Consider the following 22705-nt stretch of genomic DNA (forward strand, 5'->3'; position numbering starts at 1 on the left):
ATTGTTCACATTACCAAAGCATTCTTTGTTTTAGAAAGCCACCACCATTGCAGGATTACAAGAAATGTGTGCACCCCTGGTGCATTAAAAATGGCATTCAACCAACCAAAATTCAACTCATATTATTCAAGAACACACTGACTAAGTAAAATAAACATGAGTCTCATTTTGGACCCAACTTACTGGCCCAGATGATCTGTGTCCTTTCCTTTGGAACAAAAAAGTAGGCAAGCAATTCCTAGCTGCCTGTGGTAGACAGGCTATTTCACAACCTCTCCAGGGGTGCTTAAAAGTAACCTGCTAAAAATAGCCCCTCCACTCTTCCTTAGTGTCCCCTGCTGAAGGGCCAAGTGAAATTATAAATTGCCTGAGATATGCCCTGCATTCTAATCCACAGGACTACTCTGAGCTGAAAATCTCCAGTAATCCTCCTGACAATACCAACATTAACAAACTTGTTCTTTTTTAACCACTTTCCAGAGTAGTAGGAGAGGTGGTGTGGTGAGTGGTGAGGATGCTGGCACACTGGAGAACTGGAAAATCAGGATTCTCATCATTAGCCACTCACTAGCTGAGTAAGTCACTTAGCCTTTAAGTACAGGCAGCCTCTGATTTATGATCATTCGCCTTACAGATTTTTGACTTTATGGTGGTGTGGAAGCTACAGGCCTTCAGGAGAAACATACGTTGAATTCTGAATTTTGATCTTTCCCAGGCTATCAGTCTGCACCCTGGTACCTTGCAGCATTAAGCTGTAGCTTCCAGTCAGGCCACTTGGTCACAAGGGGAGAAACCACCAGTATGTTTACAACCATTCTGAACCCCTACAACCCTTCTGTTTTTCACTTTCAGTATTCAATCAATTACATTAAATATTCAACACGTGGTTAAAAAATAGGCTTTGTGTAAGATGATTTTGCCTGACTGTGGACTAATAAAAGTGTTCCGAGCACATGTAAGGTAAGCTAGGCCAAGTGATAGATTAGGTGTATTAAATGCATTTTCCACTTATGATATTCTCATAAGTAGAGGAAAATCTGGGTAAGATTCCTCAGTTATAAAAGGGAAATGATAATATGCAACTCAAAGGGTAGCTATATGGGTTGGAAATAAGGCACTGCATTCCAGTTTTATCCTACAAAAATATTAAAACTAATGCACAAAGATATGTGTAAGACACTTCAGTGCAACACTTGTAATACTAACAGTAAAAAGGAAACAACCTAAAAATAAGGGGTCATTAAGCAGAATAATTACAATGCATTAATTCAATGCTGTACGCATCATTCACCATGAAAATTGCAAAAAAAGAAAAACAACAAAAACCACTATGTATGCACAAATGGTTATTGTTTCAAATCAATTTGGAAGAAGATGTTAACATGAAGGTATTAACATTAGGCTTTGCAAATCAAACATGTATTTTAAATTTTTAAGTATAACCACTAAAAGAAAAGAAATAGAGTACATAACTTACTAAACACTAGAGAAGAGAAACTGGAATACAGAAAACTTGAAAAATCTAAGATAAAGGAGAGAAAAAGAATGGTAAATAGAAAATTAAAAAAAAAAATACCTCAGTAACCACAATCATTGCTGTCTGAATTCACCATTAAAATACAAAGACTATCATTAAATAACAAACAAAAAGATGTATCCACTTTTAATCCATTCAGTGCCACAGGTGTAGGGTGTGCATGTGTATGAGTGTGTATGGATGTGTGTTGAGTGTGTGCATGTGTGTATGAGTTTGTGTATGTATGAGTATGCGTGTGTGTATACGTATGAGTGTGTGAGTGTGTATATTTATGTACATACACACAGAGAAGAGGATCAGACACTTCTCCTCAACTCAAGTTTTAACACCACTTTTCTGAATCCTTGAAAGTAACCGAAGGAAGGTTTTTTCTACCAAAAATAACAAAGGGAACTGACTTGGTGGGGAGTAAAGAGCATAAGGCAAGTGGAAGCGAGACAAAAAGAACCAGCAAAGAGAAATATACCTCCCTGCTGTAACCTCAGGGAAATGGTAAATGAAATGCACGTGAAGTTGTCTGATACCCAATCGGCCTGTGGCAAAAGATGCAACCTTTCCTACTTAAAATGAGGTCTTTGGGGCCATGTGGGGCTCACGTCTGGGACCTCCTGACTCCTCTTCTCCATCAGAGGTGTGTAAAGAAGACACCTTCCTTGCACAGTGGAGCTAGAACTCTATAGAGAAATGTGAATTAAACTCTACCAGGTCACATGGGACAATTCATCCATTCTTTCATGGAATCTGTGAAACTAGATAGATGGTTCTAATCAATCTTATTTGGAAAACAGATGGAAAATAATCCTTTCCAGAAGTTAATTCTTTTTTTTTTTTTTCAGTCTTTTTAGGGCCACACTCACAGCATATAGACGTTCCCAAGCTGGGGAACAAATCGGAGCTGCAGCTGTCAGCCTACACCACAGCCACAGCAATGCAAGATCTGAGCCACATCTGTGACCTACACTGCAAGGCCAGGGAATGAACCCTTGTCCTCATGGGATACTAGTCTGGTTCGTTACCTCTGAGCCAAGACAGGAACTCCTAATTCTTTAGTCTTATTCCAAAAGGAAGCTACATGTTCCTCTGGAGTGTGTGTGCTTGGGGCACTCTCCCAGCCTCCACTGATTTTACACGTGGTGGGGCTGATAAGCACGGAATTGTGCATGAGACCATAGGAGAAGATGGACAGTCCTGCTATTCACTGCCTGTAAAGAGCTCTCCAGATGTCCTTCCCTGCCCAGTTATCTCAGAATCCAAGATCCTGAGTTGATCACTAGGATGCTGAAAAAGAAGCTGCTCCAGACTGAGAATCAAAAGACAGGATTTCTCATAATGGAACAGAGCAGGAGTCTGTGGGGCTTCTGGGCACAGACACCTTTCCGTGTCCCCCATTTCTTGTTTGTAGGGAATAGGCTTCAGCCTCCATGACCTTCCCTGGGTTCCAAAGGGCAGGTTCAAACAGTTGCTAATCAGGGAAGGGAGCGGATGCAGAGACAAGGGAAGAGTAGTCAAGAAACCATGGTGCAGCCTGGAAGCAGGGTCCTGGTTCCTCCACAAGGAATATATATAACACTATCTTTGAGCTCTTCTGCAGAACTAAAACCCCCCAAAACTGGAAGATAGATGTTAACTACTTGATGAAGCCTTTTTCATTCCAGAGAGAAGATCACAGTTTGAACCACAGAAGCTCATCAGGAGATTCCCTAAAGCCAGATTAAAGGAACCTCCATCTGGAGACCCCTGAGTCCATATTAAAGGCCTGGAGGACCAGCATACACCCTGATCCTTAACAGCAATCCTGCCTTGGAACCACTGCTACAAAACTCACCAAATCCTCCCCTGCAGGACGCACAGTTTTTGGAGGCCTTATCCCATGCTGCTGTGTCTCCCTTTGCCTGACAGAGCAGTGACACTGTTCTCTTCTCCTCCACCCAAAACTCCATCTCTGAGACTCAAACTCGGCAGCGTTTGTACACAGTGTCGGTACACAGAGCCTGAGTTTCGGCCACAACACCTGCTCTGCCTTGATCTCGTTAAGGGATTAGCGAGTGTGTGTGTCTACCACATTACCATTATGATTTCCCTTTAATCATCAATAAAATGAGAACGGACCTGTCTCCCAGATTTTTCTGGAAAGCAAGGGAAAGAGTATAGGAAAAAGTACTTTGAAAACCCACACAATATTGTAGAAATGTAAAGTGTACTCATTTCTTACATCTGTAAGGATTTTAAGGCTTCATAGTACATTTATCCACATGACATGATCTCCTACAGAGGAGGCCAAGGAGTTTTCAGTTGAAGTCTAGGATACGGTCTCCCTAACCTGCCCACCCTCCTCCACCATCCCCTTAAAGCGCAACCCCATCTGCCCCTCCTCCCGGAAGAACTTCCTTAATCTTTTGGCCAAAGTTCCTTGGTCCAGGGATGGGCATGTAATCCAACCTGAGCCAATCATCACCCCTCTGGCTTTGGCCACATTGGCGTGTTTCAGGGGTAAACACCTGATTCAGGCAGGCAATTCCCTAACCTCATGAGTCCCTTCCCCCATGTTTTTCAGACATGGAACAAAACATCCTTTCTCTTTGGTCATGTCTAAGGCATAAAACGTAGAACCTACGAGCAGTCCTATTTTCTGCTTTGCCTACGTTTTGGGAGCCAGGGAAGAGAAAAGCGCTGGGCCTCAACTTTTAATTAATTCTCTGGTTTTAAGTATAATATGCCTCCCTTCAGCTGGGCCTCATCCAAAGACCAGGGTCCCCCACTCTAAACACCCATGTTTTATCCTCTTGAGAGACCAAACCTCCAGTATTGTGTAAAGGATACCTAACTTTTGGGAACCTAACTTCTTTCTGGGAAAGTTTTTAACCAGTCTTCCTCGCTTTAACCTCACCTTCACCTGTAATTTTAATGATAACTAATACCACTAATTCCTGAATCTTTGAAGGGTTTTTCAGTGAACATTGGATTGATTTTCTGGTTTCCGTTATTGAATTAGTGGTCAGCCATCCAGTTTCCAAAATACTGTCATTGTGTATTTGTGACTTAAAAAAAAAACAATCCCTTTGATCTCATCTTTGTCTTTGTTTTGTTTTTTGGGGCCACACCCATGGCATATGGAAGTTCCCAGGCTAGGGGTCAAATCAGAGCTACAGCTGCCAGCCTACACCACAACCACAGCAATGCCAGATCTGAGCTGCATCTGCAACCTACACCGCAGCTCATGGCAATGCCGGATCCTTTAACTCACTGAATGAGGCCAGGAATCGAACCCACATCCTCATGGATACTAGTCAGATTCCTTTCCGCTGAGCCATGATGGAAACTCCTGATCTCCTCTTATTAGGATCTCAGAAGGAAGAAGAGGTAGTAGGTAAAATTGTGATAAACCCACCTTTAGCTGAAAGCTCAAGGTTTTTTATAATATACCTGTCACTTGACGTTTTTTATAATATACCTGCTGCTCTTTTTAATATTCTCAACCCTCTTTGATGTCCCTCTGGCCACAGGGCCCATTTACTGCCAGGCTTACCCAGGCTCTCTCCCTCGGCCACCTGTTCTTTGCCACCTGTTCCCAGCTGTGTGTCTCATGTTTCAAAACTATTCCTCTTCCCGTATGTTTCCCTTTCCTTGGTTACAGGGTCATATCAAAGAAAACCCAGTTTTATTATTAAGGTGTCAGGGACTGACTTGCTCCTAGCTGGAACAGTTACAGTTTTAAAAAACAACTTGCATGGTATTGGATGTGTGTGACTTCAGAAGGCATGTATGTCCCCCATAAAAGAAATGTGGAAAAGTATAGAAAAGCATAAAGAAAAATAAGATCATTTCTAATCATGTCGTTCTTAAAATTTTTATTTCAGTGTGTATTTGTGGTCACCTGCAGATGGCCCCCTGTGAGCCTCACATGTCCTGGGCAGTCCTTGCTGACACTGAATCAGGGCTGGCCCTGATGACTATGAGAAGACAAGAGCTGCAGTGCTGGTAACCCCCAAGGCAAGGTCATAAAAAGACTTGCAGCTTTCATTTCAGTCAAGGATCTCTCATTCTGAAGGAAGTCAGATGCCATGTCATGAGGATATTCAAGGAGCCCACAGAGACACCCAGGAAGAGAGGGACTGGGGGTCCTAGCCAACAGCCAACATCAATTTGCCAGCCACAGGCATGAGACGCCTCAAAAGCAGGTCTTCAAGGCCCCCATCACTTCAAGGCCCCAGCAAGTCAGCACCAGCTGACAGCTGGGGCTGACACTTCACTGTGACCTGCTTTTTTGCTTTTTAGGGCCGCCCTTGTGGCATATGGAAGTTTTCAGGCTAGGGGTCGAATTGGAGCTACAGCTGCCGACCTACACCACAGCCACAGCAACACGGGATCTGAGCCGCATCTGCGACCTACACCACAGCTCATGGCAACACTGGATCCCTAACCCACTGAGTGAGGCCAGGGATTGAACCGCTTCCTCACAGATACCAGTTGGGTTTGTTACAACTGAGCCACAATAGCAACTCTCCCTCCCACTTTTTTTTGAGTATAGTTGATTTGCAATGTTGTGCCAATTTCTGCCGCATAGCAAAGTGACCCAGTCATACATACACACACACTGCTCTTCCTATATTATCTTCCATCATGGTCTATTCCAAGAGACCGGATATAGTTCCCTGCGCTACACAGCAGGACTTCATCACTTATGCATTATAAATGTAATAGTTTACATCTACCAACCCCAAACTCCCAGTCCATCCCACTCCCTGCCCCTTCCCCTTGGCAACCACAAGTCTCTTCTCTATGTCTGTGATCTATTTCTCTTTTGACAATAGGTTCATTTGTGCCATGTTTTAGATTCCACATATAAGTGAGATCATATGTACAAACTGCTCTTTAAAGGCACTTAGTTTGGGGAGTTCCCGTCGTGGCTCATTGGTTAATGAATCCAACCAGGAACCATGAGGTTGCGGGTTCGATCCCTGGCCTTGCTCAGTGGGTTAAGGATCCAGCGTTGCCATGAGCTGTGGTGTAGGTTGCAGACAAGGCTCCGATCCTGCGTAGCTGTGGCTCTGGCATAGGCCGGGAGCTACAGCTCTGATTAGACCCCCTAGCCCGGGAACCTCCATGTGCCGAGGGAGTGGCCCTAGAAAAGGCAAAAAAGACAAAAAAAAAGGGGGGGGGACTTAGTTTGGGAGTGACTTTTTACTCAAAAATAGGCATATAGATAGATGTTCAGTCTGCCTTTTTATTACATATCATAAATATTTCCAATGGCATTAGATATTCTTAAAGATTCCAATGTCATCAAATATTTCTCCAAAATATGATTTTTCCCATGGCTGCACAACTTTCCATCTTACCTATATAGTATCATATACTGGGGTTTTTTGTTTTTGTTTTTGCTTTTTTGAGACTGAAACAGCACAAACTTTATTCAGAGAAGTGGCATTTATTTATGCCAGAGAATGGAGAAGTAGAAACCCAGTTCACAAATCAACTTCTCCTACAATATATTTGGAATACAGTGTCTCAGTCCTAAGGAATGAATCCCCAGTGATGGTAAGTTGATGGTGGAAAAAAATATATGAGTGGAAATTCTTTATACCTTGTTAACATTTTTATTCATTCTTTCACTAAACATAACATTAGTATATTGGTATGTGTAATATAACAGGCAATCCACAAAAGGTAAAAATGATTAAGACAGAATTTAGGATCTCAAATCATATCTAGACACCTACCTTAGCATCAAATACAGAGAAATCATGTTATATCTGGTCTATATAACTACAGAAACACATCTGCGCTCTATCACATATAAATTCATGCCCTAATGAATCTCATTACAAGAGATAATATCATGATAACTTACAACAAATGAGACTACTACAACTAAAGCACTTATTATACATAATATCTAGTTCCCAGAGGGGATTCTTAATTTTAATTTAATTTTATTTTTTAGGGCCATACCTGCAGAATATGGAAGATTCTGGGCTAGGGGTTGAACTGCAGCTGCAGGCCTACACCACAGCCACAGTAACACAGGATCCAAGCCTGTCTGCGACTTACACCACAGCTCCTGGCAACTCTAGCTACTTAACCCACCGAGTGAGGCCAGGGATCAAACCCACATCCTCAAGGATACTAGTCAGGTTCCTCACAGCTGAGCCACAATGGAAACTCCCAGAAGGGATTTTTTAAAAAATGGCTTTATTGAGACATAATTCACATACCATACAATTCGGTATATTGCATTTTCTTTTTTTTAAGTTGTGGTAAAATATATAACAAAAATTTTGATATTTTGACCACTTTTAAGTTTACAATTCAGTAGGATTAATTACACTCGCAATATTATGCAGCCATCACCATCATTTCCAAAACTTCTTTATCATCCTGAATAGAAACTCTATAACCATTAAAGAATAACTCTCCACTCATTCCTGCCCCTAGTCTCTAATAACCTCTAATTGCTTTCTATCTTTATGATTTATCTATTCTAGATATTTAACATAAGTGGTATTATACAGTATTTCTCCTTTGTGTCTGGATTATTTCACTTAGCGTAATTTTTTCAAGATACATCCATGTTGCAACATATCAGAACCTCATACTTTTTCTATGGCTGCAGAATATCCCATTGTATGTATATACTATAATTTGTTTATTCATTCATCTGTTGATGGACACTTGGGTTGTTTCCACTCTTTGGCTATCACGAATAATGCCTCCAGGAACACTGACCTACTCCAGAGAGAGTTTTTTTAAAAGCACAAGACATGGCTTATATTTCAAGGAATTCATAATTCGGTTGATGAGAGAAGAAATTTCTGGAAAATTAACTTTAGAGGCAAATAAAGCTGGATAAATGAAAGAAATACCACCAAACCTGTGATTAAATATATCAGACAAATAGTGTGTTAAGGTATTTTGGAAGAGGGCTATGTCGCTGAAGACTGGTGATGGCTTTCTCAAAGAGCACATTTGTGCTGCATCTGGAAGCATATTCAGGCTTTGGATTGCAAGGAAGGAGGGGTATAGCATAGCCCTAGCTGGCCAGATCAGCACAGGAAAGTCTATAGAGAGGGAAAAATACACGATGTTTTCAGGGAAAGATAGGAGACACATTCATTAGGGCCTGAGAGAGAGAAAAGTCAGAAAAAATAAATTGATTTATTACACCTGACAGCTTTGGAGGACACAGTTCAAGCCCCTCTTTGCTGAAAACCACCCCCATCCTCAGGATTAGTACAGACAGCAGTCTCAAGGCCATAAATGACTAGACAAGGTAATGACACCTGAGGCAAGGTTAGACTAATTGGATAATTAGATTCTTTCTCAAGAGAATTTGGAACTTAGAGCTATCAGTGCTTGAACAAAAAGGACCTTCATTGATTGGGGAAAGTGGAGAAAGAGATCAGAGAGAGACAGAGAGAGAAGCAGAGCCTCTCAGGAGAAGTGGAGGTAAGTAATTCGCCAGTCAGTTCTCAGGCCCCTGATCAACTGGTTTCTGGAGGGAGGCCCTTGTCAGTCTCAACTTCATTTGTTTCCATGAGATACACTTTTTTCTTATAGCCAATACAGCTACGATGAATGCATTTCCACTCATTGCAACTTAGCTAAGATCCCAGGCAGTTTGTTGTCTTCTGCTGAGAGTTTAGCTAAGCTACTCCAAGGTATTGCTGCCTCGGCTTCCATTCCTTTGGCTAAGCGGCCTTAAACTACTCTAGCCCCTCACACAAGGGCATGCCCTAAATATAAGCCAGAAGAGTCATAGAGAAACCTAAGTTTCTGATATGACTTTCCCACCAACCCTTATGATCAACAGTTTCCCAGATCCTTCCCCTGTGTGTCCCTGAATTAAAACTCCTCTGGAGCTTACCAAAACCCTGGTGTCTTTGCTCTGAATGGACCAATCTAGCCATAGCTCAGGAATCCCAAAGCATTCTTCCCATGGACTGTGCCCTAATAAAAGCATTTGGCCTAGATCCTGTGCCTGCAGCCTGTCTTGACCTCCCTCTTGGTGCCTGCCTTTAACCCCCAGGATAAACCTCTCTATTTCAATTTCTCTTTGTGTTCTTTTGCTCACCGCCCTACACCTGGGGCTCTACTTAACAAATGTTAATTAACAAAGTCCCAGGAACCCCCAAGACATTATAGTGGGTCAGTTCCTCTGTATCTGTTGGGTTTGGAAAAAAAGTTTTTTTCCGAAATTCCCAAAAAGCCAAAACTTGAATTTGCTGCCCACTAGCAACTTTTTCTATAGCACTTTTATTGTATTGGGTATTACAAATAATCTAGACATGATGATTTAAAGTATAGATACGTGCAGTTTAAATGTAAATACTTTGTCATTTTATATAAGGGACTTGAGCATCGGAGGATTTTGGTACCGGTGGGGGTCTTGGAACAAGTCCCCCAGGGATAGTAGATACCAGCGCATGACTGTATTCTCTGGAGCATGGAAAGTTAAGTATGGGGGGAGGGGAGACCCCAGGGAAGGAAATCGGCTAGAGTGAGTCCCTGAGTCAGGGGGAAAGAGCAAGCATGGAAGTAGGAGTGATGGGAAGGGAGGATGGGTCATCTCAATTCACCTCCATGTTCCTGAATTCTCTTGCTCATTGTGAAATCACCCAGGGGCCCCACTCAACCCGGACTCCTTAACTTTGCCTAAAGGCCAGTTAGTGCCTGACTTTGCCACCTGCTCCTCATTTACTGGTGATGAGGAAAGCAGATGTGGGATACGCAGGATCCAACAGTTAATGGCGTTCGCCAAGATATAAAACACTGGCTCTTAGAAAGCACACTCTACATACAGTGGTCAATTGCACATGCCTCCCTCCCCTCCTTTAGCCCCTTCTGGAAGCTGCAGAGGAAAGTTTAGAGAATGATTCAAATCCTGGTCCCCCTGTGCTCTGCATTTTTTTCTTCCTTGGGAGAATGGAGCAAGTTTGCAGAATTCTCTTTCTTACGTGCCCACCTCACCTCTTTCAGGGCAACCTTTCTCTTACCTCCCTCATCTGCTACCTCTCTGCCAGAGGTGACTTAGGAAAATCATGCCTGATTTAAGAACCAAAAAATCTCCAATTATGGCTACATACTGAAGAGCAGCGCTAGAGGTACTTAGTCCTAAGGACAAGGGAAAAGGCAAATCCAAAGTTTAGAGGTAAAATCAGACACAGAAATGAAAAGGCCTTCTCCACCCATGAGTCACATCGATTATAAGCCCATCTCCTTAGAAAAGAATGTGATTGACTTCCTCACTCTTCTCTAGAGAAGGTGCTTTCATAGCGAAGTTAGCAAACAAAATAAATACAATTTATCTCTTATGCTTGTCCCCTCACCTGATAGAGCACCTGGAACTTCCTAGGTTCTCTAGCAGTGCTTTTGCTTTGGATAGATGGAGATTTTAAGTTGATTGTAAATGCATTTGAATAGTCCAATAATTCACATTTACATTAAATTATAACAATTTAAAATAATCATTTAATACATGATGAATACATTATAAATATATTATAATGATTTCATTGTAAGGAAATAGTATTTTAGGTGTACATATCAGTCGGTCACTCTTTATAACTTTATTTCCATGGAGAAAATGGAAAGTCAATTCAGAGGGCCAAGAACGGTCTTAAAAACAAGCTCTTGGAGCACATCCACTTGGTATATCATGCAATGAATGATCATTATTTATATTTTAAATGCCTTTAACTTTTATTTTGATTTTAGAATTTTCTGATTGTTTTAAACCTAGCTCCGTAACCAACCTTCATGGAATAAGAAATGAACCTGAAGTATGGTTGTTTCAATTGGCTGCAACTCATTGTCGGGACTTGAGACGCCCCTGTTTCCAGGTTTGTGCCATTGGCGGGGCCTTAAGAACCTACAATGTCTTTTAGTTTTATCCACTTCCATCAGTTCTATTTTTGAATCTCTATACTTAGCTCACAGAACTATCTTTGTCACACCAGCTGACTGGCGTGAGTCCCCAGGGCATAGTAGTTATACAAGATTATGGAAGCACACTTCCTACTCTTCAAATAAGACAATGAGAATGTAGAAAAGACATCAGACATGGTCACAATGGTAGAAAAGTGTGTGTGTGTGTGTGTGTGTGTGTGTGTGTGTGTGTGTGAACGGCCAAAGATTTCTTGTTTTGTAATAAGTTTTATGTATTATTAAGAGCACAATGTCGATAATGCTTTCTAGAAGTTTGTTTTAGGCGGTGTGATGTAATCTGTTCCCATGCCTAAATTCACTCAGAAACATCATGAGAAAATTTCTTATAATCTTATAACATAAATGTCAAAATTGAGAGTTTTTAAAAAACCTCTATTACTCTTATTCTCAATGGAGGACTCCATAGTTATGCAGCATTCCAGTTGACCCAACGAACTGCTGGATCGTTCTTAGAGGCCCAAACTCAAAAACTGTCAATCCTTTGCTTGCTTTCAGTTATTCAGTTTGAGTTGGTATGTGGATGAGTGGCCTGTTGAATGGATCAGAATGAAGAAGACTGGGAGTCCTGAGCAGATTGCAGAATCTTATAGCCCAGGCTTCACATGCTACTTATGCAACCGGCAGCACTGCTGCTCTGCTGTGGAGAATTGCACTGCTTGCTACAGTTGCCACTAGGCATCTGAAGACACTGAGCACATGAAATGAGGCTTGCCCAAACTGACATATGTAGCAAGCACAAAACAGACAATGGATTTCAAAGACTTGGAACCAAAAAAGAAAAAGGTAAGCTATCTCATTAATAGTCTTCTATACTGATTGCATGTTGAAGTGATAATGTTTCGGGTAATACTGGATTCAATAAACAAGATTCTTTTTTTTTTTTTTTCTTTTCCTTTCTTTTTAGGGCTGCACCCATAGCTGATGGAAGTTTCCGGGCTAGGGGTCCAATCAGAGCTGCAGTTGCTGGCCTACGCCACAGTCAAAGCAAATTCAGATCTAAGCCTCATCTGTGACCTACACCATAGCTCACATCAACATCGGAGCCTAAACCTACTGAGTGGGGTCAGGGATTGAACCCTCATCCTCATGGATACTAGTTGGGTTAATTACAACTGAGCCACAAAGGAACTCTGAAATTCTTAAAAATTAATTTTTTCCTGTTTCTTTTTACTTTCTTAATATGGCCACTAGAAAGAAATAATGTATGTTGCTCACATTTGTGGCTCACTTTATATTTTTAGTGGACAGCACTTGGTCTAGAGGCCTCCACCATAAATCGCATGAGTAGTAACTGGTTTTGCAGGTTGGGAGTCAGAGCTGCTGCAGAATTTTATTCCAAATCAGGCTAATCAAAGGAGAAGACGACCAGAAGTAAAGGTTAAAGCAGCTTCTGGGTGCTTAGTTTTCCCATTCAAAAGCATTTTAATAATGCTCAACAGGACCGCTAAGTCATGTCTATGGACACAAGCCACAGGTTGAGATGCATGTCACCCCAGTGTATGAGATACCTGCCTTCCTTCGCTCTTTCCTAGTTGATAACATAGCCTACATTTTCATCTCAGGTCTTGTTATCTGTACTCATCTCACAGCGTGGAAACAGGAGAGTGAATCATGAATTCACTTGTTTTTGACTTTTTGTTGTTTGTTCCCCCTGCCACTACTGCTAAAATGAAAGTAAGGAATTATTTCCACAGAAAATAGAAACATGAACTTGATTTTTTAAAATGTAATGGAAAACAAAATGTTTAAGATTCTATGTATGGGCAACAGGTGGCTAGTTATTATTTTATGTAGAGGCATTATTACTGGACACACGCACAGGGAGAAGTTCATGCTGACCCCGAATATTAACATGGATAAAAAATTCAGTTCCAAATCCCTCATGTGGGATTACCAGATTACTGAATTAAAAACACATTGGGAGGCATGGCTGCCAGAAAAGAGTTGTGTAACTGCTGGTAAAAACAACAGTGATTTCAGGAGTAGATTGAAAACAAAACAATAATATCTTTGTAATGTTCTGAAATTGTTGTATGAATAGAACTAAGACAGGCTCCCTTGCATTTCCCAGTCCGATTTGCTGACCATCTTGTCTGCCCATAATTGTTTTCTGCCATTCATTTCCTCCAATTGTCAATTATTACTAAAACAATTATGAAAAAAAAAACAAGTGTCTGTCTTTGTTTCCTGTTGCTGATGAATACAGTGAAGTCATAGAGCAGAACAGTGCATCATAATCTTTCCCATTACAATGAATTACGCTGTCACAAACAGGATACAGTTCTCTACTGGGCAAAGAAGCCTAAGTGGAGCTGAATTAGCACAAACCTGATTGGCAGCCATAACAGCAAGAAATTAGAGTACTGGAACTTAGTTCCCCACTTTTTCAAAACAGACTGGTTTTTGTGCCTCATTATAAAAGCATATGGGATCATGCCATGTACATAATATTCTGCTTTCTCATCTTCACTTGCTATTCACTACAAAGAGTTTCCAGTGCCGTTACATGGTTTACTATAGCTGAACGGCTATTTGAAATTCCATATTGTGGAATATTATTTGGCAATTCCCTTATTCTGTATATTTATCAAAAATCCTGTCTGTTTGAAATAGATAAACTTTCTTTTACATACATTTTTGTCTCACTCTATGAATATTTTCTTAGGATACATTCCTAACATATAGACTATTTACTTTTCAGCTGGAATATAGTGTGGTATTTTGAAATAAATACTTAGAATGAAACGTCTAGGAAATTTTCTTAACAACCAAGGCATAGCTGTGCATTAAAAATTTAATAATAAAACTTGATATATGTACCGTCCTAACAGGATAAACAAGTAAAATACTTTTAATTATTACAAACTTTAAGATAAATCTAAAATGGGTCTATCCAAAATGCCCTTCAGGCTAACCAGATGAAAGTGTGAAAGTAGTTCCATGAAATCCTTTTCTAGAATCTCCTAGCACAACTAGCTTCCAAACCTCCTAGGAGCCCACAGATGATTCTGCAGTGATTCTGTGACCTCTTGGTTTCCTAGGGAGCTTGCTTCTAACGGCTGGCTGAGCTGTCCTTGACCTGGGCTGAGTATTGTTACTAGGTTCTGCCACTAGAGGGCAGCCAGGCACAGGGAGAGGAGTTTAACATCCTCCTCCATCCTGTTTCCTCTTCAGCATAATCTTTATTTCACCAGGTAACTGAGGAGAAATCTAAAAAGGAGTTGCTGAAGGGAAAAGCAATGTAGGTAGTAAAATCCTGTTTAATAAACTTTATCTGACCTCAAACTTTAAAATAAAATTTAAAAAAAGGAAAATCTCTGTATAAACCATTAGCCCTTTCCTTAGGGAGATTCACCAAATGGTGCAGAATTCTGAGGGCCACCACAGTTAGGAACGACTACTATGCATCTAGTTAAAAATTGGGTTATAGCATGAGCGGTTGTGGCCCTAGATCTCTGCTGATGGAGAAACTGAATCCAGAGCAGATACTCAACATTCTCTGTGAGAATGCGTGGGCACCTGGCTTTGAGTTCCTGAACACATGGTTCCATTTTTCTGCCACTAGCTAGGACATCAGGGACAAGACATTTACCCTGTCTGAACCTGTTTTCTCATTTATACAATGTGTCGAGCAGTGGAACCTGCCCATGGGCGGTTGTGAGCATTAAATCAGAGAATGGATATTAAAAAGCTTGGCATATAGAAAATTCTTGACCAGCGTTGACTGTCATCATTATTCTCAACTGTCCACTTACTATTTCTACCTGATTATCCCATCATCACTTTGAATTTAGTATGTCTGAAAGCAAAATCCTTGTCTCCCTAACTCCCTGACCTGCTGCTATCTCTTTGGCTATTTCTTTGAATGGACCATAAAACATAATATCCTCTCTAACACTGCCCTCTCCAAAAACCATATTCAATTAGTTTATAAAACATGTGGCTTTGTTCTCCAACTGTCCCTCTATCTGGTTGGTTTCTTTCTCTCTGTTGTCACCAGCCCCCACACCTTGATGAACTGTACTCTTTGCCCCACCAGGTCCTGCCTGGAATGGGAAGATCTTATTGATGTCATTTCCCTTTTCAAAACCTTCAGTGGCTCTCCAGCATCTTGAAATCAGATTTTAACTTCCTTAGTCTGGCATTGCTGTCCCACCTCAACCTAACCCCCCCCCCCCTCCTCCAGAAGCTTTTCTTTTACTCCATATGTGTATTGTTTCTGCTCCTGTCAACCCGGTTCCCTGGAAGGGTTGCCAGATTTAGGAAATAAAAAACACAGGACTCTCTGTTGAATGTGAATCAGATAAACCACAAACATGTTTTGTTTAAGTATATCTCATGCAGTAGGCCTCTCATACTGATACAATAGGACATACTCTTACTAGAAAAAGTATACGTTGTTTATTGGAAATTCACATTTGAGTGGAAATCCTGTATTTTATCTGGTGACCCAAGTCCATTGCTATCTCTGCCCAGGCCCACAGATCCTTCCTTGTCTTGGATGCTCTTATCTCTTGCTGTACCCATCAGATCTCCTTCTGCCCTTCGAGGTTGGGCTCAACCTCATTCTTCCATGAAGCCTGCTTAGATCAGGGCTTCCTCATCTGTACACATTATCTATACCACCCAATTGGTTCCATATACAGGATGTCTTGTGTTCCACATAATTTCCTTGCTCCAAGTAAATGCTGAGTTTATCAAAGACAGAGATTATATTACAAGTAGGAGAACTTAATAAATATGCTTTGAAGGTATAGGGTTGCTGCTGACCTGTCAAACAGGCTATCAGCAGATGAGAGCATAGGAGAAAAAGAACCTCCAGAGGCCACTAATCTGGATGTAAGGAGCTCATAGACCCATGAACATCAATTTTCACCTCCCCCTCCTCCCACAGCAACAGGCCAGGTGGGTATGTCCACCTGACCTTGGCACACATCTCCCTATGTCCCCTCTTCAATACATCCTGCAAACTGTGGATTGCACTTGGCAACATCTAAATTTCTTAACCCTCCACAACACTCTCATCAGTAACCTGATTTCAGTGATATTTCAATGGCAGGGTCAAAGGTGGCTGTCCTGTGCAATCTGTAAACATACAGTGATTACAGGAGTTATGCTGGAAACCCAAAAATAAATGTCTATTTATTTAATAGAGAAGCTTTAAAAATTGGCAGCTTCCCCCCCCCCCAAATTTTCTAACTCTAATAATGTAGCATATTCTCAGGAGCTTCAGAATACATCCAGAAAGCTGTGACATTGTTAAGCCACGCTCAAGAAATCTATTTTACATAGCTGGCATTTCATGAATACATTCATAAGCAACTATGGAGCATCCAGAAACCAGTGACCAACAACAAAACTTTTAAAAGTGAAAAAAATACATATTCTTAGAATAAAATAGATAACTCATAATTTTATCTATTATTTCAACCTTCAGTAGTATTTAAAACATTTTTTTATTCTTGTAATGTATGTAAACATACAAAGGTGTCAAATGAGAATGCTGTTTTGAAACTGTAAGAGGAAAAGGTTCAACGTTAACAGAAGTCAGGATCATTGTAAGCAATGTGGACCCATGTGGAGTGGCAGTTAATTAGAGTACTATAGGTTTCACTTTGTGGAAAGAGTAAAATAGATTCAGCCCTGAATTCAGGACATTGCAGTACTGGCATGTCCTAGAAACGAGGGCTCAGCGTTTGTTTTGTTTCCTCAGACCCATTATATTTGTCCAGATTAATTCCACTTCCCCCTATTTTTTACAACCTACGTTTAACTAAGAAATATTGCTCTTTCTAGTCAAGCATATTTTTTCTCCGCTATTTCCATGGAATGAATTATAATTTTCTAATCAGAAGAAAATAACCCTTAAATTCTTCCAGGAAAGAGAACAGTCGGTGAGTTCCATATTGAGACAGCACTGAGCCGTGGCCTCCTGTGTCAATTGTCATCTGGCTGGCTCAGCTATTCTGGCTTCCAGCTTTGCTATCTTCTTACGGCAGATGCTAAACATACCAATCTCAAACTGGGGTAAGCCAAAATAACAGCAATACATTTCCTTCTTCCTTTTCCCGAAACCACCAGAACCCCTATTCCTTTGTTTGACATGGGCATGACATTAATCAAGTTTTTCCAGGACACAGATGTGGAGGTTAGCAGTGGTGGATGAAAGTATGGTCATCATGGAAACAAATGTATTTATTTGATGGCAAGAAATGTTAAAAGAAGTTACAATGTCCCCATCTCTCAGAGTTTTTGTGGGCAGCATCAAGAGCTCTCAGATTTAATCCATTTCCTCTTGACCTCTCCACTTCCAAATCCAGGGACCTTTGTTCAGGTTACTCAGAAAATACATGTTCAATGAATGTTTTGAAATAATAGCTTCAGTGTAAATAATTGTGAATTCCAGGAGACGCTTTGTATAGAAAAAAATTAATTTTCATTTTATATAAAATCTAAATTTTTTAGTTAAAAATAACTTTTCTAAAAAAGGTCACACTAGCTTGGAAGCATATCTAGTAAATGTATTCTAAACCAATAGCGATACCAAAAAAGGGCACATGGATTATTAATCAGCACTTTGAGAAGGATAGAAAAACAGACAAATATCAAGGATTTTTCAAAATGATCTTCAGTGAATTTATTTATACTATTTGACCCCCTGCTCGTAATGAAATGAAAGAAAACTTAGTGGCGATAAAACTATCTTAAGGAAACAATCATTTAAAATTTTTATTACTGTTTGTTAAAAAGTGAAGATGGCATAGCCGAGGCTGATCTGCACACTTCTTCAGAGATAGAAGCAAAGTTCATGAGCTCTGCATGAGGACCTGCCCTCAGATTATATACACTGTCTGTGACCAGTATCCATGGTACATGATATGAATGTAGACACAACAATGGACGGTCTTAAAAAGGACACTTACCTTAACTTGCAGTCGTGGAATCATTTCGAGCGCATCTCTTTATCAAATCCTCTCTTTCGCACTGCTTCACCAACTCTTAGCAAGTTTCTCTTCCACGTGTTGGAACACCTAGAGATTCCTGTCCTCTCTTCAAAACGCTGCATTCACCTCCATTGCCCAAATCCAGTTCAGAATCGGGAAGAGGAAAAAAAATTGAATTTGCAAGCTGTTTACACCCTAACAACGACAGTGAAGCTGCTAAGCTTTGAGCTCAATGAATTAAAGGTTGTTTGGCTAAATGGCAGGCACACTTCCTCCTATTCTTTCTGAACTTAGTTTTCCTGCCTCCAGCAGAGCTTTTTCCTTTCCTGGGCTATAAATAGGCTGGTGGTAAGAGCACTGAGGAAAGAAGAGGGCAGGAAATGCATTTGATTTCAAAAAGCAGTCTTAGGGTGTGTGTGTGTGTGTGTGTGTGTGTGTGTGTGTGTGTGTTTCTTTCAAGTGAACACCAGTAAACAAGGAAAATTCAGCTTTGATCTGTGCACCATAGCCAACATTTTCTTTAAATTCCTATAACCTTGGTTTGGCTCTAAGTTGTCATTTCCCATAAACAAATCTTGGGTTTGGAGATGTATCGTTTTTCCATATAAACTGCAAACAACCTACATCTCAGCCTTCATTTTTCAAAGGATTGCTCTAAAAATCGAATTTCCTGGGGGAAATGAGGAAGGAGGCAGACAGGGGGTGGGGGGGGGGGCATGTCATAGTTGTTTCTTTTCATTCAAAAGGAAATGAATCAGTATTTCTTGAGGCAAGATTCAGCAAAAGGAAAATATCAGGTGAACAAGAAAAGCAGATGCTTTTGAGTGAATGAAAGTACGAAGTTGAATTTGTAAACCATTTGTAGCCAATTGCACTAAACAAATGGATTGTCCACAGTCTTGTTACTCAGAGTTGTTTAACTTCTCTCATAACTGTATGCAACACAAACGAAAATAAAAATTAGATGTCATTTTCTACATGTCAGATTGGCAGATCAAAATTTCGGCTATTGTCCGATGTCCTTGAAGAGTGAAGAAATAAGCATCCAGGAGTTCCCGTGGTGGTGCAGTGGTTAACAATCCGACTGGGAACCATGAAGTTGCGGGTTCCATCCCTGCCCTTGCTCAGTGGGTTAATGATCTGGCGTTGCCCTGAGCTGTGGTGTAGGTCACAGACGCGGCTCAGATCCCGCGTTGCTGTGGCTCTGGCGTGGGCCGGTGGCTACAGCTCAATTAGACCCCTAGCCTGGGAACCTCCATATGCCGCGGGAGCGGCCCAAGAAATGGCAAAAAGACAAAAAAAAAAAAAAGAAAAGAAATAAGCATCCATATAAAGTATTTGGAAGTATACACTGGAATAAACTATTTGATAGATGGTAATTTTCAACTTCTTTCAAAATATTAAGAGCACATGGTCTAACAAGATCCCTAAACATGCTTGACTCTGCAAAGTGGGCGTGGGTATCTGGAATGGGTGGGCAGTTTAATTTCTGATACGTTTTTGCTCTTTTCACTTTTATACTGTGTATACCATGCTTCAAAAAGTGATTTATTTTTTAAGTATAGTTGATTTAAAATGTTGGTTAATTTCTGTTATATGCAAAGTGATTCAGTTACACCTAATTTTTTTTTCATATTCTTTTCCATTACAGTTTATCACATAATATTGAATATAGTTCCTTATGCTATACAGTAGGACTCTGTTGTTTATTCATTTAATATGTAATAGTTTGTGTATGCTAATTCCAAATTCCCAATGCTTTCCTCCCCCACCCTCTCCTCCTTGGCAACCACAAGTCTGTTCTTCATGTCTGTGAGTCTGTTTCTGTTTTATAGATAGGATCATTTGTACCATATTTTAGATTCCACATATAAGCGGTATCACATGGTATTTGTCTTTCTCTTTCTGACTGACTTCACTTAGTATGATAATCTCTAGGTCCATCCATGTTGCTACAAATGGCATTATTTCATTCTTTTTTGTGGCTGAGTAGTATTCCATTGTGTATATGTACCATCTTCTTCATCCATTCATCTGTTGATGGACATTTAGGTTGTTTCCATGTCTTGGCTATTATGAAGAGTGCTGCAATGAACATAGGGGTGCATGTATTTTTCTGAATTATAATTTTGTCTAGATAATATGCCCAGGATTGGATTGCTGGATCATATGGCAACTATATTTTTAGCTTTTTGATAAACTTTCACATTGTTTTTCATAATAGCTGCAACAATTTATATTCCCACCAGCAGTGTAGGAGGGTTCCTTTTCTCAACACCCTCTCCAGCATTTGTTATTTGTAGACTTCTTAATGATGGCCATTCTGACTGATGTGAGCTGACATCTCATTATAGTTGTGACTTGCTTTTTTCTAATAATTAGTGATGTTGATCATCGTATCATGTGTTTTTTGGTCATCTGCATGTCTTCTTTGGAGGATTGTCTCTTTAGGTCTTTTCGTGCATTTTTCAGTTGAGTTATTTTTCTGCTACTGAGTTGTATGAGCTATTCATATTTTTGGGAAATTAAGCCCTTGTGGGTCACATCATTTGCAAATATTTTCTATCAGTCCATATGTTGTCTTTTTGAAAAACTTACTAATTTTAAAGACAGAAATTTAAAAACTTATTACTTAAGGTCCTTCATAGGATTCTATTCGTTATCTATTATCTTACCTATCTGTCAATCATTATGTACTTACTGTCTCAACAATCTTCTCTTTACATTGGGGTAACACTTTGAGAAGCAACACTGGAATATCTAGAGAATCTCTTGACAGGAGGGGCAACTCAGAGTGCTGTCCACAGGCCAATAGCATCTGCAGTACTTTGGTCGGAAACTCTGGGGTAGGGCCCAAGAATCTGCATTTTAACTTCAGATGATTCTCATGCTCAGTAAAGTATGAGAAGCACCAGTCTATACAATTATTCTGTTTGTTTATTAGTATCCCACCCTCTAGAAAGAAGTTGGGAGTACAGCTTGGTGACTTGTGTTAATAATATCATATTGCATTTTTGAAAGTTGCTAAGACTGTAAATCTTAAAAGTCCTCATCACAAGAACTTGCACTCTCTAATTTTGTTTAGTGATTTGATTTGGTTTTCTTACCCAGCCATTTCTTTCCATTCTTAGCTTTAATGCGAAGCTCTGTGTATGAGAAACAATAGGTTGAACAATGAGCTCAGCCAGAGCTGGTGAAGGAAAGCAAGCATGTCTGCATCCCAGGCACAGATGGGGAGGAAAAGATTCCTTTTAAAGAGAGAGAGGGAGAGAGAGAGAGAGAGAGAGAAAAAGGAGTGAATTTCTACTACAACCAGCAGAAAGAAAGAAGTCCACTGTGGTCAGGATATAACAGCTACAATGTATGGAAGTGCCTATACCTTACCTGAGTTGACATTGTCAAGAAAATAGCTGGCAACAGTGTAATATGTTTCTTGGGAGCAAAGCATCCTACCACTTTGAGAAGCACAAACTCTTCTAAGAAAACTCCAGGTACATATACCAGGCTTCCATTGTTCTCAGAAATTTGCCTTCTCTGTGAGGAAATGTTTAACTTCTCAAAAAGAACAGCTTCACAGAGCTCCCTGTGTAGCCCATCTCTAGAAATGAAACATTCAAATGTTTATGGAAACAGAAAGTTTCTTTACCCTTAATCTAAAATTAATGATAGACTCTCAAAAGGCATTAGAGGAAAAAGTCAAACGCCTTGCCAGGAAAGGTATTGTGCAAATTTCTTCAACTGTTTTGGTTTTGCAGGTGGAGCAAAATACATTTTTAAATTGCAATCACAAAGAATTTCTATGTGTACAATATAAAGGAAACACAAGCAAAAATCCACAAGGAAAATGCAAAAAAAGAAAGTCTGCATATTATTTCTCAAATGACCCAAATGCACTGCATATATCAGAGTCTTACAGGTGTTTTAAATAATAACATATTTGTTCGCAGAAATTCTACGTGTTAGCCAAATTGTGGGGAAATGTATTCCTTTGACTTGGATTGTTGTATAATACTAATAAAAATAAATCAGAACTGCTGGAATGACTAATCAAAAGAACATAGGTGAAGGATGGGTCACTAAATGTTAGCAGAAACATGGAAAAAATTGTTGAAATTTAGGAAGTAGTTCTACGTTATAAAAATAAAATATAAAAATTAACTATTTGAAGTAACTAGATGACTTAAGTGGGATAAAAGTGACACTTCTATTAATTTTAGTAAAATCAAATTGTGTTTACCAGTTTATTTTTGTCATTGTTTTCTTTTTTGGCCACCATGAG

At 40.0% G+C, this 22705-nt stretch overlaps 1 protein-coding gene across 1 annotated transcript in view; it reads right to left on the reverse strand.

Annotated features, from left to right (window-relative positions):
* The window catches only part of RASGRP3 (RAS guanyl releasing protein 3), a 114164-nt gene extending 95435 nt beyond the window's left edge, over positions 1-18729 (reverse strand). The window contains exon 1 of the mRNA XM_047782298.1: positions 18406-18729. The gene's annotated coding sequence lies outside the window, so the exon portion shown is untranslated. The remainder of the gene's footprint in view (positions 1-18405) is intronic.
* Between the last annotated feature and the right edge of the window lie 3976 nt (positions 18730-22705).

This window comes from Phacochoerus africanus, chromosome 5 (genome assembly GCF_016906955.1).
Source record: "Phacochoerus africanus isolate WHEZ1 chromosome 5, ROS_Pafr_v1, whole genome shotgun sequence".
In the NCBI taxonomy this organism is placed as follows: Eukaryota; Metazoa; Chordata; class Mammalia; order Artiodactyla; family Suidae; genus Phacochoerus; species Phacochoerus africanus.